At 44.7% G+C, this 19670-nt stretch overlaps 1 long non-coding RNA gene and 1 other non-coding gene across 3 annotated transcripts; both read left to right on the top strand.

Annotated features, from left to right (window-relative positions):
• The first annotated feature begins 6834 nt into the window (after nt 1-6834).
• LOC114806363 lies at nt 6835-19479 on the top strand. 2 transcript variants are annotated; one of them, XR_003754389.2, is made up of 4 exons: nt 6835-6910; nt 14391-14508; nt 16859-17012; nt 18842-19479. It is a non-coding gene; the product is annotated as an uncharacterized LOC114806363 (long non-coding RNA). The 2 variants fall into 2 exon arrangements; XR_005661129.1 differs by having other exon boundaries at nt 14388-14508.
• LOC114809664 lies at nt 12686-12824 on the top strand. Its single transcript, XR_003757441.1, has one exon. It is a non-coding gene; the product is annotated as a small nucleolar RNA SNORA7 (small nucleolar RNA).
• Nucleotides 19480-19670: the final 191 nt, after the last annotated feature.

Below are 19670 nucleotides of genomic sequence, written 5' to 3'. Positions count from 1 at the left end.
AGACAAACCCGAGGTTATCTAACAAGCTGCACCAAGAAAACCCTCCACACCATCAGAGATGTTTATTGGCACATTCAGCTCAACAGGGAGGATGACACAAATAGGGGAGGGAAAGACACTTTCAAGCAATGAGATGAAACTGTGACTTGCTCTTGTCGTTAAGGTTCTCAGTTTATTGTTTTTCCTTCATCACGATATTCCTACTCATGTGAGTCTCCCAGCAGTTCTTCCCATTAGTAGATTGCAATCCCCCTGTGAGCTAGAGGGTATGCCTGAATTTTTAGCCTTGGGCCTTACCCCAGCACTGAGTCCACTGCCCTGCACAAAGTGATGATAATGATAGAGTTTACTCATCAGGAATGACAAATCAATTTTAGAACTGACACCGAGAACCTTCAGGACTGAGAACTTGCCTAGAGGAATTGATTATGGTGCTAATGGCTTGTTCCACACCAACTGCGCACTCTCAACCCTGTTACTTGTGTTTCTGAGGATGCATGGAATGAAACAAGGGAATAGGTGGAAAGGGGAGCAGCCCAATGTCAAATGTACATCCTGTCCTTGCCCTCGTTAACCGGTTACAGACAGAATCAAGACTAGAACCGGCCTCTGCTACTTGTCTGCTGTGTGACCTTGGACAAGTCACTTGACTTTTCTGGGCCTCAGTTACCTCATTTGTAAAATGGGTATTAAGATGGTGAATCCCCGTGGGACATGGATTGTGTTCAACATAATTAGCTTGTATTCACCCCAGTGCTGAATATAATGCCTGGCACAGTTAGTGTTTAACAAATAACATGTTTTTAAAAGTCACTGAACTTCTCAGAGCCTCAATTTCCTCATCTGTAAAATGTCAGTCAGTTAATTGTATTTTTTGAGCACTTACTGTGTGCAGAGCACTCTACCTTAGCACAATATAACAATAAACAGACACTTTCCCTTCCCACCACGAGCTTACAGTCTAGAGACGGAATGGCATGGGATTCAGATGGGCATCAAATTATCTGTTCTGCCTCGAGGTTAGCCTGTGAACCCCATTTGGGGCAGACAGGGACAGTGTCCAATCTAATTACATGATATCCAATCTAAAACATGGCACATTGCTTGGCACATATAATTACTATTAAGTCAACTGAGCATCTTTACACAATGCAAGCATTTAACAAATGCAACAATTAGTAGTAGTAGTAACAACACGACCAATAATAAAATTAAGGATACAGCTTTCTATTTGATTTCCAGGGTATGAGAGAAGAGGGGGTGGAGAGAAAGAGAGAGAACCTGCTTTTCCCAAGGAGAGTTAAGTACTCCGCTTTATCCATAAGTAGGACAGGATTTGGCCAGAGGGGACTGTGAGAAGAGTGTAGGGAGGAATTTCAAGAGCACTAAAAACTCTCTTAAAATCTGCCTGGGAGGAATTACAGTGAATAATGAATTTCATTTCGGAGTATCACAAGAAGAAGGAGATGGCAGGGAACCCATTGCATCTGATATTTTTAACAAGATGGTAAATGAATGGGGAACACTGCATGCCTCTGTAGATAACTGAAAAATACCTGAGAACATTTTTATCTATAAAGATAATTCTGATCCGATCATGCTCAATCATTTTCTGAGAACATTTGGGATGCTAGAAATCTACTGAATCTGCTCATCACTTGAGAAACGTGTCAAAAAGCTGGTTCACTAAGCTTATTAAGATGAATAAGAAATATCAAATGGCATGTGGGTACAATTGTCATATGCGTTACATATCCTCTGTCAATATCAAATTCATTAATTGAATCATATTTACCCAAGTCATAAATCATAAATGAAACATAAATCGAAAGTCACACTTTAAAACCACCACATCAGATCAGCCTCAGCCAGAGTTAACTATATAGGAGAGACTGGTTTTTTTTTGTACCAAAGTTATGAGTCTAGAACAGATACTTCTCCCCACCCTACAGTATGTTTCTACATAGGCTTAAAGACCCACCACCGTTTACATTAACCCAATATAACATGGTGTCTTCTTCATAGGAATGGTGAGGGCTTGCAAAAACTCAGCCATATGAATTAGTCTGATATATATTAAGCACCTACTGTAGCTACTATTTGCCAAACCATTGGGCTAAGCACTAGGAGAGATGCAAGACAGAGTGAATGAAAAATCCCATCTTCATTGCCTGTGTTTTTATTAAAATATAACCAAAATCATATCATAAAGCGAATATCTCTGATGTTGCTAGGAGGCTCTTTAGAACTAAGACTCGGTCCTTCTTGATGGGCTGGCCATCTATGTTTTTGATAATTTTGGTTTTTGTTAAGCACTTATTATGTGCCAGGCACTGTATTAAGTACTGGGGTAGATACAAGCGAATTGGGTTGGACATAGCCTCTGTTCCACAGAGGGCTCACCCTATAAATCCTCATTTTACAAATGAGGTAACTGAGGCCCAGAGAAGCTAAATGACTTGCCAAAGGTCACACAGCAGACACTTGGAATATCAGGAACTAGAACCCCGGACCTTCTGACTCCCAGGCCTATGATCTGTCTGCTAAGCCAGGCTGCTTCTCTCTAGGGCAGACAGTCATGCAAAGGAGACTATTGGTTGTGCCTACACAATAAAATGAATGGTGAAGATTAAGGGATCTCACACTAGGTTAAAGCACCGGTCCAACCAACCACACTCATGGTTATTGATTTGCCATCTAAAATCACTGTTTTTCTCTCTAATAATTCACCCCAGGAAATTGACTCCCGACTTGTCAGTTGTGTGGCTTTGGGCAAGTCACTTAACTTCTCTGCGCCTGTTACCTTATCTGTAAAATGGGGATTAAGACTGTGAGCCCTACGTGGGACAACCTGATTACTTTGTATCTACCCCAGTCCTTAGAACAGCGCTTGATACATAGTAAGCAGGGCGGCTCAGTGGAAAAGCACGGGCTTAGGAGTCAGAGGTCATGGGTTCTAATCCCCGCTCCACCACCTGTCAGCTCTGTGACCTTGGGCAAGCCACTTTACTTCTCGGTGCCTCAGTTACCTCATCTGTAAAATGGGGTTTAAGACTGTGAGCCCCACATGGGACAACCTGATTACCCTGTATCTACCCCAGGCTTAGAACAGTGCTCAGTACATAGGAAATGCTTAACAAATACTAACATTAGTAAGCACTTAACAAATATCATAATTATTATCATTTTCGCTTATCTTTTTCTTTCTTCCTTCCTTTCTTTCCTTCCTCCTTTTCTTTCTTTTTTTTCTCTCGCTCTCATTTGTTAAGTACTTACTATGTGCCAGGTGCTATCCTAAGTGCCGGGATAGATAAAAGCTAATCAGATTTGTCCACAGTTCATGTCCCATGTAGGGCGCACAGTCCTAATTCCCATTTTATAGATGAGGTAACTGAGGCACAGAGATGTGACTTATCCAAGGTCATATAGCAGACAAGTGGCAGAAACAGGATTAGAACCCAGGTCCTCTAACTCCTAGGCCTGTGCTCTTTCCTCACTGCTTCTCTCTTCATATGCCACTATGTCCTGCCTAAGAAACAGCAGCCATATCTGACTGCAGTTTGCCAGACATGGACATACCCCAGCTTTATGTCCTGGTCAAATTACCCTTTTCTGTTTATTTTCTTATTTGAATAATTCATGCCTCATCCTGAAACCTCCCTTTGCAGAAAAATAATGGTTGGGGACTGGAATTGTTCAAATGGGCTTTCTCTATTGATCAAATTCACTGCAGGATGGTTTAACTCTCCACCCATAGAGATATAACCCTCAACTAGGCAGAGAAGTCTCTGAGTAATTTTCACTTGGATCATTTCCAATCTCCCCCACATAGGATATCTGAATTCTTTCGTCCTGGGTGGTAGGTTATCGTCCAAAACTCCCCTGTTCTCTTCATCCTGCCAAAAATAAACAATTTCCCTTTGGTCCTTTCTGGAGAGCCACTTGTTACTGGTGTAGGGGAAACACAGCAATGAATGCTCCACATGCTTTGGGTTATAAAAGATATTCTCTCATCCCTGTTTGGGCCTTTGTTCTCCAGGGTTAGACACCACAGAAACAGCATTCACATGAAGTCTTTGCTACAACAGTTTGAGCCACCAGGGTAAACATGCAAATCCATAAACATTTGGAGATTGAGTAGCTCGTGTCCTGTCCCTAGATAAGAAGGAAAATAAAAGCACAGTGTTCCAAAGATGTTGTACAGTGCTGTCCTCCTCTGCCCAATTTCCTCAGTCCCTTGCTCTTCCATCTGACCAGCTCCCCGAAGATTGCTGCTTTGGCAGCTAATGTCTTTTAGATAGAACAGGAGCCGCAATTTTCCCAAAGAGGTGGCAGCTCGTGCCTGATTTTGCAAGGTGCAATACGTCTTTCCTCCCAGTTCAAGGACAGTTCGCCACTGGGCCCTTTCATTTGCCTTTCCGGGCACTCATCCAGGCCTGGGAGAAAACATCTTCTCTCAGCTGGTGATCTGCCGTGTCATAACAATACAAAATACCGTCCTACTTTTCGCCCATATCTTTCCTCCTTCAAAGCCCAAGGCACACTTTACCAAATACAAATACTTTTCTATCAGCATGCCACATTGCTCCGTTCCACAGTTGAGACTCAAAGCCACAAAGATACATTTCTTGGAAATGCCAAGAGAGACAAGCAAAGTAAATAGGAAGGTCTTCACAGACAGAAGACCTCACAGGGTGACGGTCCTGTTGGGGGCAGAGGGATGGACTGGATGTCACTGCAGACTTTCTGTCTGATATTTTCGTTTTAAACACCCAGTCCACCTCCGCCCAGCATCTGCCACCCAATCCTAAAGCTCAGGAGGGGCGCGGCTGCTTACAGGAATTTGGAGGGGTGAAGGGGGAAATACACCAGCTCTGGAGTAAGGAAAGAGACCAGCTCAAAAACTAGATGGATTCTACAAATTGAGTCAAAGAACTTTTTCGCGTGCGCCCTTAGAGCACCATTATTTCATGCAATTTACCAAACATATGTAATGTGCTGCAGTATAATGTAATTGAGAAGTAGTGCTGCCTAATGGTTAGAGCACAGGCCTGGGAGTCAGAAGGACTAGGGTTCTAAGCTCTGCCACGTGTCTGCTGTGTGACCTTGGGCAAGTCACTTAACTACTCTGTGCCCCAGTTACCTCATCTGTAAAATGGGGATTAAGACTGTGAACCTGATGTGGGACAGGGACTGTGTCCAACCTGATTATACTATAGCTATCCCAGTGCTTAATAAGGTGCCCGGTCCATAGTAAGTGCCTAACAAATACCACAGTTATTAATGGAATTACATCTGTTGCTGCTGGGATGGCAAAGGGTCATCTGAGATGTATCAGAGAAGCAGCGTGGCTCAGTGGAAAGAGCACAGGCTTGGGAGTCAGAGGTCATGAGTTCGAATCCCGGCTCTGCCACTTGTCAGCTGTGTGACTGTGGGCAAGTCACTTATCATCTGTAAAATGGGGATTAACTGTGAGCCTCACATGGGACAACCTGATTACCCTGTATTTACCCCAGCGCTTAGAACAGTGCTCTGCACATAGTAAGCGCTTAACAAATACCAACATTATTATTATTGTCATCAGTGGCCACCCTCAAATGTAAAAGCTACCTCCTAGTAGTATTTATTAAGCATCTATTGTGTGCAAGGCATGGCTGGGAAAAAACACAGCCAGGCCCCCAGAGGGTTTGCAAATCTAAAACTAAGGTGGGGGAGGGTTGTGATAGATTAAACCATAAAAATACAAGAATGCCATAAAAGACAAGGGTACTAATAAGCACAAGATAAGTAGGGTACTGTGGCTGGAGGAGCAGGATTCATTCAATCATATTCACTGGGCATTTACTGTGTGCAGAGCACTGTACTAAGCACTTGTACTACAGCAGGGGATGGGAAAGGACTCAAAGACTTGGCCTCCCCCCACCAATGGACAACCTAACAGAAAACACCTTCATTCATTCATTCACTCATTCAATCGCCTTTACTGAGTGCTTATTGGGTGCAGAGCACTATACTAAGCACTTGGAAAGTGCAATTGGGCAACAGATAGAGACAATCCCTACCCAACAACGGGCTCACAGTCTAGAAAGGGGAGACAAACAACAAAACAAGTAGACAAGCACCACTACCATCAAAATAGATAAATTCATTCATTCAATAGTGTTTATTGAGTGCTTACTATGTGCAGAGCACTGTACTAAGTGCTAAGTGCTTGAATGTACATTTCAGGCAACAGATAAAGACAATCCCTGCCCAATAACGGGGTCACAGTCTAAACGGGGGAGACAGACAGCAAAGCAAAACAGAACAAAACAAAACAAGTAGTCTGGCGTAGATATCAAGATAAATAGAAATCATAGATATAGACACATCATTAACAAAATAAATAGAGTAATAAAAATGCACAATGCTGAGGGAAGGAGAAGGGGGAAGAGCAGAGAGTGGGAGAAGGGGGAATGGGGAGGGGAGGCGGAGAAAAGGGAAAGGGGGATTCAGTCTGGGAAGGCCTCCTGGAGGAGGTGAGTTCTCAGTAAGGAATAGAACCATAGATAAATGCACATCATTAATAAAATGAATAGAGCAACAAATATATGCAAGTGCTGTGGGGAGGGGAAGGGGGTAGAGCAGAGGGAGGGGGTAGGGGGAATGGGGAGGGGAGGAGGAGCAGAGAGGGAAAGGGAGGGCTCAGTCTGGGAAGGCCTCCAGGAAGGGGTGAGCTCTCAGTAGGGCTTTGAAGAGGGGAAGAGAGTTAGGCTCTTCACGACTCAGAGTCCAACAGTCCTAACTGCAATCCCAGCGGCTACCACATCCCAATGTTCTAAACAGCATTAGAGGCCCCATGTTCCCCCTGCTTGCATTCTTCCTACCCCAATGGCGCAGGCGGGAGTGACGCCTCAGGATGGCATAGAAGGTAAGCTTGCTCTGGGCAGGGAATGTGCCTGTTTATTGTATTAAACTCTCCCAAGCACTTAGTACAGTGGTCTGCACCCAGTAAGCACTCAATAAATGCGATTGAATTAGGTGGTCCATTGGTGGGGGGAGGCCAACGTTGTTGTGCTGCCAGTCTTTGAGTCCTTGCCCATCCCCTGCTATACTGCCCTAAGTGACCTGCCCACATGACCAAGGACATAGGCTAATATTGCTTTGCACTCAAGTGGTCAAAAAATACTTATCGATTAATGTGTTCGTTAAGCCCTTACTATGTGCCAAGAACTGAACTGAAGTAAATACAAGTTAATCAGGTTGGACACAGTCTCTCTCTCCCACAAGGGCTTCACACTCTTAATCCCCATTTTACAGAGGAGGTAACTGAGGCCCAGAGAAGTGAAGTGACTAGCCCAAGGTCACACAGCAGACAAGTAGCAGAGCTGGGATTAGAATTCAGGTCCTTCTGACTCCCAGGCCCTTGCTTCTCTGCAACACCCAAGAAGACCTTGACATTCACTCAGCACCCACAACAGGTCTTACATTTGGAAGCAAATTCCACACATATGTTTAAAAGAAGGAGCCAGGGCTGTTGGCAGGTTGTTGATAGTGACCCTCGCCGTTGCCCGGGAGCAACGGAACAGAAGCTGAGAAATCCATCTTGGAAATTTGGAGTAGGATCACTGGGGCCTCGTTGTACTGACAGCGAGTTGGATTTTATAGTAGTCTAATAGCCCTTTCATTGTCACATAGGGTCTAGGCACTGCAGATGTATAATCATCAATCTACTCTTCTAAATCTCGCTGTCCTTCTGCTTGAGGGAATCTAATTGAAGCCAATATGTCTTAGCCAAGCATAAGAACTGCTGTGTTATCAGTGGGGTGGAATTATCAGTTTATATATGTCTCTTCTTTGGTCAGGGACCTCGGGTCCGTAACTGACTGGGCCCTTAGCCCAGACAAGCAGTTTTGCCTTACAAGGCTTTTGTGTGTATATGTGTGGCTAATCATTTTCACCAACTCCAGGAGTTACAGGAATCTTGGGAATATAATTAAATTAGTTATTTAAGTTGATCGAGAGGAAGCAGTCCTAGATAGTGGATAGAGCATGGGCCTGGGAGTCCGAAGGTCATGAGCTCTAATCCCGGCTCTGCCACTTGTCTGCTGTGTGGCCTTGGGCAACTCACTTCACTTGTCTGGGCCTCAGTTTCCCCATCTGTAAAATGGGGATTAAGACTGTGAGTGAGCCTCAAGAGGGAAAGGGACTGTGTCCAGCCTGATTTGCTAGTATGCACTCCAGCGCTTAGTACGGTGGTTGGCACACAATAAGCACTTAAGAAAATACAATTACTACTATATTATTATTATTAACATTGAAATTTTGAAACGTGAAAGACTGGGGCAAACCGAGGGGTTTGGGGAAGAGAGAGCATGGGGACTCAGGAGGATGTATTTAGGAAATGAACCAATCAGTGGTATTAATTGAGCACTTACTATAGGCAGAGCACTGTACTAAGCACTTGGGAGAGTACAATACAGTAATAATAATGTTGGTATTTGTTAAGTGCTTACTATGTGCAGAGCACTGTTCTAAGCACTGGGGTAGATACAGAGTAATCAGGTTGTCCCACGTGAGGCTCACAGTTAATTCCCATTTTACAGATGAGGTAACCGAGGCCCAGAGAAGTCAGGTGACTTGCCCACAGTCACACAGCTGACAAGTGGCAGAGCTGGGATTCGAACCCATGACCTCTGACTCCCAAGTCCAGGCTCTTTCCACTGAGCCACGCTGCTTCTACAACAGAGTTGGTAGACAAGCTCCCTGCCTACAAAGACTTTAGTCTAGAAGAAAATAAATGTTTTATCCTAAATTTAGTCTTGGGGTGGACTAGAAGCCTCTTTTAGGTGAGCTCCCCCTCAGTTGGGTTTGCAGTTCTGACATGTACCAGTTTAAGAGGCTGGATAAATAGCAACCTCTGGAGAAGATCTTTTCACCACAGGGCCATGAGTCAGGTACAGGTAACTGAAGCAGGATTATTGATCTCCACTGGGTCGTTGCCACAGCCTCCTGTTTCAGGTTGGAGAGGGGAGAAAGGAAATACAGGAGAAACAGGAGGCTGTGGAGAAAAAGAGGGGTGAGGACGGAAGGAGTGTCAAATGTGGGCTATCAGCGAGGCTGTCTGGGTTGACCAGCCCACGTGATTCTAGTCCTGTGCAGGGTATCAATCAATAAATCATTTTTGAGTACTTACTGGGTGCAGGACACTATACTAAGAGCTGGGGAGAGTACAATGCAACAGTTTGTAGGCATGTTTCCTGCCCACAATGCGCTTATAGTCTAGAGGGGGAGAAAGGCATAGTTATAAATAATTTATAATAATTTATAGGTTCAGTCCGTGAGTGCTGTGGGGTTGAGGGTAGGGCAAATATCAAATGCCCAGAGGCCACAGATGCAAGGCCACTGAAGACGAAGAAGGGAGATGGAGCCAGGAGAAAGAAGACTTCATCAGGGAAGGCCTCTTGGAGGAGATGTGATATTAATGGCAGGCTCAATCCTCCCTTGCAGTGCTTTTTTCACAGACCTGCTAATGTTGCTGGAGGAGCTATTATACGGAGCTTCCCTCCGGGGTGGGATGACAAGTTCCCACTCCTGAAACCTACAGTCTTCTAGACTGTAAACTCATTGTAGTAGGGAAGTTTCTGTTATAGTGGATTCTCCCAAGTGTTTAGCGCGATGCTCTGCACACACTAAGAGCTTAATAAATACCATTGATTGACTGATCGGACATATACTCCCAAGCTATCGGCAACTGTTCTGCTCCTAAGGGTTCTCCTTAATGGAAAAAAAAGAAATTCTCTTTACCCTCTTCAAGGGATATTCTACTTCTCCAATCTGGATCTATCTGCAAACCACTTGTCCCATTATATGAGGTAAGGGATTAACTGTGCTTTTTTAAACCAGAGAGAGCCTTGTGTCAACTGGGCAATAGTCTTGAAAAGGGGACTGAAAGCCCCACTCTTAATCCCTTCTTCTCACCCAACGTTTAAAAACAAATAATGCAACTCTAATCCTCCAATTTATGTCAGTCTTTAAATCTCCAATCAGTTTGCACCACCTAGAGGGGAAACGGAAAGTCACAGGATATTTCAATTGCCAATAATTAAGAAAATCAATAGGACAGTGTGGAGTTTTAGAACTTAGTGCTGAAAGCCCTTTTCTCTCTTCCACTTGGATTTCGCAAAGGCTGAAGCCCATGTCAGTCATGCAATTCTACAGTGCCAGTTACTTATTTTTTTATATATCTTCTGAAGACATATTTCTACTGCAAGAAGACTTGCTCCGGCCTGGTTCTTGACCCAGAGTCCAGTTGCTTTTCTACTCCGAGGAAAGTAGGCCCTACTGAGCAGATCTGACCTCACTGTAACCCTGAATTGAAAGCTTTCATCATTCGCAGTACTGAGCATCGGACCAGAAAGGCTACATTGCACAATAACCAAGTGCAAACATCTGACAAGTCATTGTCAAATGATCCTAAAGCCGCTGTCACTGTTCTACTGTAACATCCTTTGGTTTCTCTGGCCTGTGATAGAATATAAACAAGCCTTCTCTTCTGGGAACAAGCTAGGGAATCATTTTTGAGCCAAGAACCTCCTTCCCCCCACCAGAAAGATGCCAGTGCCTGAAGGAAGTGCCCTGGGGAATTTCCATCGTTCCTCCTCTTAGAGAGGCTAGTTTGGCTGAAGGATTTCAGGAGAGTCCATCCAGTGGATAACCATCCCCACAGCTCTTTGAGCTGAGCTCCCCCAGTTTCACTCATCCCAGATCTGATGGGAACTGAAGGTTTCCACAAAGGGCTCAAATTTCTGGTTTACTGATCTGCTATCTCTTTTAATGGCCCCCATCCACAAAATCCCCACCCCTTTTTTGCTCCTGCTCTCAAAGTGATAAGTTGGTGCCTATAAATCCATCAGCATCCACCTCAGTCCTGGGCTTAAAAGGCCTAATGTAGTGTCAGGCAAGGAATAAAGGCTTCCCCTGGTTGCCCTTCTGTGCTTCCATCCAGTTGGTTACACAATATGATTTTTTCTCCAGCAAAGGCAGCACAGCTGCAGAAACTCAGAGTTTGGATCCCTCTCGTGGAGGGAGAAGAAAATGCTGAGGCTCTTTTGTTTAACTTGATCAGGAGGGAATTATATCAAGGATGTAACCCTTGATAGCTTTTCATATTAACAACAGTGGAGGGGGTCCTACAGGGCAGGGAGGAATGCTGAGTATTTCTTAGAAGATTTTCTTCACGGAGCAAATAGAGATCTTAATGACATAATATTTTTCTTCCTTCTCTCTCCTGAGCCTACCTTTGGGTACTGTCAGTGCTTAGCAGGGGTTGGGAAGATAAAGCAACTCAAATCAGCCAGTTCCCCAACTTCTAGCTAGTTCGGTGGGGAAGGAAGTTGAAACCTGGTACTAAAACTGGGGCTGGGGCTTAGGGACAAGAGTTAGGCCTATAGTATCATTCTCCATAAATTGTTCATTCATTCGATTGCATTTATTGAGCGATTACTGTGTGCAAAGCACTATATTAAGCACTTGGGAGAGTACAGTATAACAATGAACAGGCACATTCCCTGCCCACAACAATCTCACTAGTGGACTAACTTACTCTTGTTAATACCCCCTGCCGAGACCTCCATTCCACTCCATTTGGATGGAGATTTCCACCTATCAGACAAAAGCAATCCCAATGAACCTGGGGAGGTTGGGGGCGGTTAGGGAGCAGGAGGGTCTGGCCTGAACCAGTTTGTGACCTGGCTGATGCAAAGGATTCAAGTAAGCTCAAAAAGACAGACCAAAAATATTAAAAGGAAACAAAAGAGCAGGTTTTTAAGTAATTCTATATCTGCTAATATATAAGATTTATTTGCTGGATATATTGCAAGGACTCTCCATTTGCCTAGCTGAACACTTACAGTAACTATTATTCATTCTCTCTATCATATTTGAGCACTTACTGTGCAGAGCACTATACTAAGTCCTTGGGAGAGTACAGTATAACAATAAACAGATACATTCCCTGCCCACAATGAGCTTATATTACTGTCTTTCCCTCCAGACTGTAAGCTTGCTGTGGGCATCCTCCTCTCCCAAGCATTTAATACAGTGCTCTGCAATCAATCTGTGGTATTTATTGAGTACTTACTTTATGCAGGCTGAACGTTTTTGTTGAAAAATGATCCATGCAGCAGAGTGAAGTATGGACTGGAGCGGGGAGAGACAGGAGGCTGAGACGTCAGCAAGGAGGCAGATGCAGGAATCGAGGTGGGTTAGGATAATTGCTTAGATCAGTGTGGCAGCAGTTTGGATGAGCGAAAAGGGCAGATTTTAGCAATATTGTGAAAGTTGAACTGACAGGATTTAGTGACAGATTGAATATGTGGGTGAAATGAGAAAGATGAGTCTAGGACAACACCGAGGTCATGGGCTTGTGGGTTAGGGAGGATGACGGTATTGGCTACAGTGATGGGAAAGACAGGGGGAGGACGGGGTTTGGGTGGGAAGAAATGGAGTTCAATTTTGGACATGTTTAGTCTGAGGTGTTGCTGGGAAATCCAGGTAGAGATGTCCTGAAGACGGGGGCTAATGTGAGATTGCTGGCAAGGAGAGAGGTCAGGGCTGGAGATGTAGATCTGGAAATCATTTGCAGAGAGATGGTAAATGAAGCCATGGGAGGAAATAAGTTTTCCAGTGGCATGGGTGTAGAGAGACCCTACTCAGGATCACACCTGGAGAGTTTCCAGTACTCTACCAGTCTTGGCTATGGAAGGGAGAGTCAAGCAGAGGCATACCCGTTCCATTCCTAGCTTGGGCAGTGGCTAGCAAGTGGAAGGCAATCTGCTGCAAGTCAAAAGTCACTTGTGCTGGGCAGCAGTGGCAAAGGAGAGAGTCGAGGGTGGAGACTCAAATTTACTGCATGCAAAGAGGCAATGGTAAACCATTTCTGTATTTTTAACCCAGAAAACTCTAAAGATACACTATCAGACCGATCGCGAATAGAGGAAGGGGGGCTCTGGAAGAAGCAGCGTGTCCCAGTGGAAAGAGCATGGGCTTGGGAGTCAGAGGTCGTGGGTTCTAATCTCAGCTCCACCACTGATAACGCTGTGTGACTTCGGGCAAGTCGCTTGACTTCCCTGTGCCTCAGTTACCTCATCTGTAAATGGGGATGAAGACTGTGAGCCCCACGTGGGACAACCTGATTACCTTGTATCTACCCCAGTGCTTAAAACAGTGCTCAGCACATAGTAAGCACTTAAGTGCCATTATTACTATTATTATTATCATTTTGGGAGAAATGTGTCCATAGAGTCGCTAGGGGTCGGAGACAACTTGACAGCATAAGACAAGGCAAGGGTGTAAGAGAGAATAGAGGGGGACCTAGAACTGAGCCTTGAGGGACCCCCTCACCATCAGATAGTGGAAGGCAAAAAAGAGGAGCTGGCAAAAGAAACTGAGAAGGAGTGATAGAAGAACCAAGTAAGAACAGTGTCAGTGAAGCCAAGGTTAGGTAAAGTTTCAAGGAGAAAGGGGTTGTTTACAACGCCCAAGGCTGCTGAAAGGTGCAGAAGGATTAGGGTAGAACAGAAGGTGCCAGATTTGGAGAGAAGAAGGCCGTTACCTGAGGGCTGCTCAGTGTAGTGGGCAGAAGTCAGATTGGAAGGGATCTAGAAGAGAATTGGAGGATAGGAAGTGGAGACAGTGTAAACAACACTCTCAAGAAGCCTGGAAAGAAATGGTTAGGAGGGAGCTGTGGGGTCAAGGGATTTTTTTTAGGATAGGATATACATAAACATGTTTAAAAGCAGTGGGGAAAAAGCCATTGGAAAGTGAGCAGTTAAAAAGGCAGTCAAGGAGAGAAGAAGGGAGAGGGTATTTTAAAAGGTATGAAGGGATGGGATCAGAAGCACAGGTGGAGATGGTAGAATTAGAGGGGAGGGGACAGATCCCATTTTAGGTTACTGCAGGGAATACAGAGAGAGTCAAACAGGGTGGAGGAGGAGTGGGGGATTTGAGAACAGCAAGGGAGATTTTAGGGAGATTATGCCTGATGGTTTCAATTTTGTTGATGAAGTATGTGGCCGGGTCTTAAGGGAAAGAGATGGTGGTGAGGGAGGGGGTGGAACAGGAGGTTTGAGGAGGGATTTAAATGTCTGGAACAGGTGGTGGGGGGGTGGGTGTGGTAATTGATTAGAAAGAAGTCTTGGTGGGCAGTGGAGAGGCCCAAATGAAGCAGTTAAGAATGAGTAATCTTTAGATTGTAAATTCATGTGGGTGGGGAATGTGACCATTATAGTTGTATTGTACTTTCCCAAGTATTTAGTACAGTACCCTATACACAGTAAGTGCTCAATAAATATGATTGAATGAATTTGAGGTGAAGAAGGTCAGAGAAATGTCTGGATTTCCTCCAGCAGCAGAAGAAATGTAATGAAGAGGTGATCCAGGCTCCTGGATTAATGACATAAGACTAGAGGAGAAACAGAGGAGCAAAAGAGGGTGGTGTTGAAGCATCGACATGTTCATCAGGAGAAGGTAATGTGGATATGGAGACCAAATGGAGTAGGAGGGCTGTAGAATATTGGAAGGGGGGAAAAAGGACAGGCTTGCCTGGGGTGAGTGTATGGGAAAGAGAGCAGGTGAGGAGGTTATGGCCTGATGGGGGAATCTCAGAATTGGTGAGGGTGGAGATTGTACAATGACTAGATTATAAAATCAAGTATGCGGCCAAGATGGTGAGTGTGTGAGGTGGGATAGAGCAGGAGATCATTGGAATAGTGAAGTAAAGGGAGGTGGACAATAGAATAATGATAATATTTGTAAAGCACTTATGTGCTTAGGCACTGTTCTAAGCACTGAGGTAGACATAAGGTAATTAGGTTGGATGCAGTCCCTGTCCCACATGGGGCTCACAGACTTAATCCCCATTTTATAGTTGTGGTAACTGAGGCCCAGAGATGTTGAAGTGACTTGCCCAGAGTCACACAGCAGCAAAGTAGCAGAGCCAGGATTAGAGACCATGACCTTCTGACTCCCAGGCCCATGGTCTATTACTAAGCCATGTCTCTCCCTTTGTTCTACCCCCTCTTCCCTCCACCCACCCAACAGCACTTGTGTATATATGTGCATATCTATAATTCTATTTAATTTTATTGCCTGTTTACTTGATGTGTATATGTATCTATAATTCTATTTATTTATAGTGATGCCTGTTTACTTGCTTTGATGTCTATCTCCCCCCTTCTAGACTGAGCCCTGTGTGGGCTGAAATTGTCTCTATTGCTGAATTGTACTTTCCAAGCACTTAATAGAGTGTTCTGCACACAGAGAGCATTCAATAAGTATGATTGAATGAAAGGGACAGCCACATGGATATCCTTAGGGAAGGATCAATGGGGGGAAGGACAACAGGAGAAGGAATTTGAGAAAGGGATCAAAATGGTTGATAGTTGGAAGAGAGGCCCCAGGGATAATAATAATGTTGGTATTTGTCAAGTGCTTGCTATGTGCCAGCACCGTTCTAAGCACTGAAATAAATACAAGGTAATCAGGTTGTCCCACGTAGTGCTCACAGTCTTCATCCCCATTTTACAGATGAGGTAACTGAGACCCAGAGAAGTGAACTGACTTGCCCAAGGGCACATAGCTGACAAGCGGTGGAGTGGCGGTTAGAACCCATGACCTCTGACTCCCAAGCCCATGCTATTTCCACTAAGCCCCGGAGATGTAATAGATGACCGTGACTGGAGTGAATGATAAAGGTGGATGGTATGGACTTTAAAGGAAGGGAAAAAGAGAAATAAAGGAGGTGGGATGGTAAAAGAGCAGCACTGTGGGGCGAGAAGGAAGCCATCTACTTTCCCAGATAGTCTGGAGGAGTGGGAGAATATAATGTTGGTATTTGTTAAGCACTTACTATGAGCCAAGCACTGTTCTAAGTGCCGGGGTAGATACAAGGTAATCAGGTTGTCCCACGTGAGGCTCACAGCCTTAATCCCCATTTCACAAATGAGGTAACTGAGGCACCGAGAGGTTGTGATTTGCCCAAAATCACAAAGCTGACAGGCGGCAGAGCTGGGATTAGAACCCATGACCTGTGACTCCTAAACCCATGTTCTTTCCACAGCCACCTTGCTTCTCGATGAGCGCCTCCCCCGCCCCCCGAGAGAGTAACAGGGGAGACTGTCATCTGGGGAGAGAGAGGTTTCAGTGATGGTGAGGGGAGGATTAAGTGGATCAGAAGGAAACCTTCCCCCTGATGATAATGATGGTATTAAATGCTTATTATGTGCCAGGCACTGTTCTAAGCGTTAGGGTGGATACAAGGTAATGAGGTTGTCCCAGGTGGGATTTAAAAGACTTAATCCCCATTTTACAGATGAGGTAACCGAGGCACAGAGAAGTTAAGTGACTTGCCAAAGTCACACAGTTGCCAAGTGGGAGAGCCGGGATTAGAACCCCCGCCCTCTGACTCCCAAGGCCAGGCTCTTTCCACTAAGCCACGCACTTTCTCATGGATGGAGAGGGGGGTTCCACAGGCCGCATTTGGCTGAGGCTGTTGGGAGTGCGAGGGGTAAGAAGGAGTTGAATAGGAGTGAACTGAAGGGGCCAAGTTGGGGTGAGGAGCAGGTCTGGGAAAGGATGCTAGTGAGCCCGTCATTGGGCAGAGATTGTCTCTGTTTCCGAATTGTGCATTCCAAGCGCTTAGTACAGTGCTCTGCACATAGTAAGCACTCAATAAATACTATTGAATGAATGCTAGGGGTGGGAGGATGCAAAAGGTAGGAAGGGGTTGGAGGGGGGTCGTCAGAGGAAGGGGACTGAGGGTCCGTAGCTGCAGCATCTCATCCGTAGATCCGGCGGCTAACGCAGGTTCCTCTAGCAGGTGGCGATTTAGCAGTTCCCAGATGGGACGGATTCCACAAATGCTGAGCTGCAATTAGCGAGTCATTAAAGCGTTTGTCCGGTGGTGAATGGGCGAGAGCTATCAAGTCGCTAAGTTGTTGATGGGTGATTGTTGACGCGTTGGTATCATTTGGGTGAGTCGCTCTCCAGCTTCTTGGTTCGGGGTCTGGGTACGAAGGGATAGGGGTGGGAGAGGTGAGATTGGTGATTCCTTCCTTGGGCAGACCCAAGTTCCTGGTGCACGGGTTGGGGGTGAAGGTGCACCCTTCCCCCGGTGTTGTCCTACACCCCTGGGGCCCAGAGGGCCGGGGTCTCTTGCCTCCGGGCAGTCCCAAGAAACCAGTGGGTGGAGTGGGACTACCCTCCACTTGGCTCAATAAATACGATTGATTCTATGTTAAATCATGAAAATGTTGAAACCACATTTCTGATCCCAAAAGCTTTACTTATTGCAACGCAATCGTAGTATAATATCTAAACCTATTAGAAAGCTTGGGGGGAAAACAAAACCACAGAACAATAGCTTATGTTGACAAAGCAGTATAGGAAGCAGCATGGCCTAGTGGAAAGAACACAGACCTGGGAGTCAGAGGACTTCGGTTCTAAACCCAGCTCTGCCACTTGTCTGCTGTGTCGCTTAACTTCTAGGTGCCTCAATTTACTCAATCTGTAAAATGGGGATTAAATCCTACTCCCTCCTACTTCTACCCTGAGGCCTCCTGTGGGACAACGTGATTATCTTGTAATCTACTGCAGCACTTAATACAATGCTTTACACAAAGTAAACACTTAACAAATACCATAAAAAGATTATTCAGTTTAAGAAGTAGAACCAATAAGGGCTAGTGATTCAAACCGAAAATCATAGTCCTTGAGATCCAATTCGGAGTCGAGTTGCGGAATGAATATTAAATAACCACTCTCCAAGGGTGAAGGGGGTGGTTGGTTCCAGAGCTTTTTGAGCTAGACTCACAGTTTTGCTCATCAGAAGTCTCTGAAAAGACCCAAGAGTTGCCTAACAGGATTGAAAAGACATATAATAGGTGGCCTTTGACTGACTTATTAACTCCTTAAAGCCAGCCTTCTCCCAGTCATCTCCCCTAAAATCTGTGCCCTCCCATGCTCCGAATGAAAACCTGGCACCTCTGGGGGAGGAATTTGCTCCTCCTTCAGGCCCTCTACTCTCTCACTATATTCGCTACCCCAGCAGGAACACACCAGGCGAAGAATCAATTGGTACCATAATGCATTCTTCCACCGAGGTTCTTGATCCTTAAGTTTCAGAACTGAAGCTCATCCATTGCTCTTGACTTGGGATCTCATTACAAATGCCTGGAATCGGGCAGAGAATTAGGCTCTTCACAGAATGATGTCTCTTTCTGTTTTTTAAATTTCACCAACGGATAAATCAGTAGAGAGGCACTGTTACCTCGTGAAAAGGGCACAGAGCTGGGAGTCGGAGGATCTGGCTCCTACGCTTCCCTGCTGTATAGTCTTGGACAAGTGCAGTAACTTCTATATGTCCCAGTTTCCTCATCTTTAAAATGAGGCTTCAATACCTGTTCTCCCTCCTAGTTAGATTAGTTAGATGCATTCAATTGTATATATTGAGTGAACCTTATGTGGGACAGGGATAGGTTAAGTTGGCTAAGTTCTTAGAACAGTGCATGACACACACTAAATGCTTAACAAATAAAAAAAAAAGGATAACATTACCAAGTACAACATTGCTGTTACTTTGGTCCCTCCAGTTTCACTGGGTTTGCACTAGTGATATTTTCCTAAAATCAACCCAACCTAAGGTGGGGAGCAGGGAGCATATCCCTTGTTCTCAACTGTATAATGCACACTATTTGTGCCATCCTAACTTCAAAAGCATCGAGCTCAGTAATCACTGAAACATTGTAATGTGACACAGTTTTCTGATTTTTTTTTTTTCCCTCCCCATCACACTTTTCTTCAGAGGACCAGTAATCCTTGAGCTGGCCTGGGGGTGGTAAGGAGCATTAACCTTATGCTTTTAAAAGGATTAGATTCCATAGAAGAAATGTACCACACACACAAACTATAATTAGCCTGATGTGGAGCGCAAGAATTGGTAAGTTTCCTAAAAAGAAAAAGAAAATCTATCCAAGAAAAGATAACCTTGTTGAAAACAAACAAAAATGAAAGGTAAGGCTCCACAGTGGGAGGATTTGAGTAGAAGTCTGAGGACCAGACTATCATTTCGGTTCAAAGCAAAAAGAACTTTTTTGTGTGTGTGTGACAATCACCTTGAGCCCCCAAAAAGGCAGAGAATGAATTTAGAAATTTTACCTATCACCCCTCAGTCATTGGGTCAGATACAGCATTCCTATTCAGAAAGTTCATCATTTAAATTCACTTTAGGTAATGAGGAGGAAAATGCATTTGTTCAAGGCCTGGAAGAAATGGAGCTAAAGACAAATCAAAAGTTTAATAAAGCTTTGAGTCATGTCCCTTCATACAATTTTCTGAACTCACTCCAGCCACTGGCACTCTGTAAATGCTTCTTTACTCTGGTGATGTCTGGAATACCTAATAAAGACAGACCTTACTAGACAAACATTTGGAAAGCTAGTCAGTCAGTCATATTTGAGTGCTTACTGCTTGCAAAGCACTGTACTAAGCGCTTGGGAGAGTACAATACAACAATAAACAGATACATTCCCTGCCCACAATAAGTTTACAGTCTAGATACAGTCCCTGTCCCACATGAGGCTCGCAGTCTAAGGCAGAGGGAGAATGGGTATTCAATTCCCATTTTACATATA

This window comes from Ornithorhynchus anatinus, chromosome 2 (genome assembly GCF_004115215.2).
Source record: "Ornithorhynchus anatinus isolate Pmale09 chromosome 2, mOrnAna1.pri.v4, whole genome shotgun sequence".
NCBI classification, from domain to species: domain Eukaryota; kingdom Metazoa; phylum Chordata; class Mammalia; order Monotremata; family Ornithorhynchidae; genus Ornithorhynchus; species Ornithorhynchus anatinus.
This window is presented reverse-complemented; position numbering and strand designations above follow the sequence as displayed.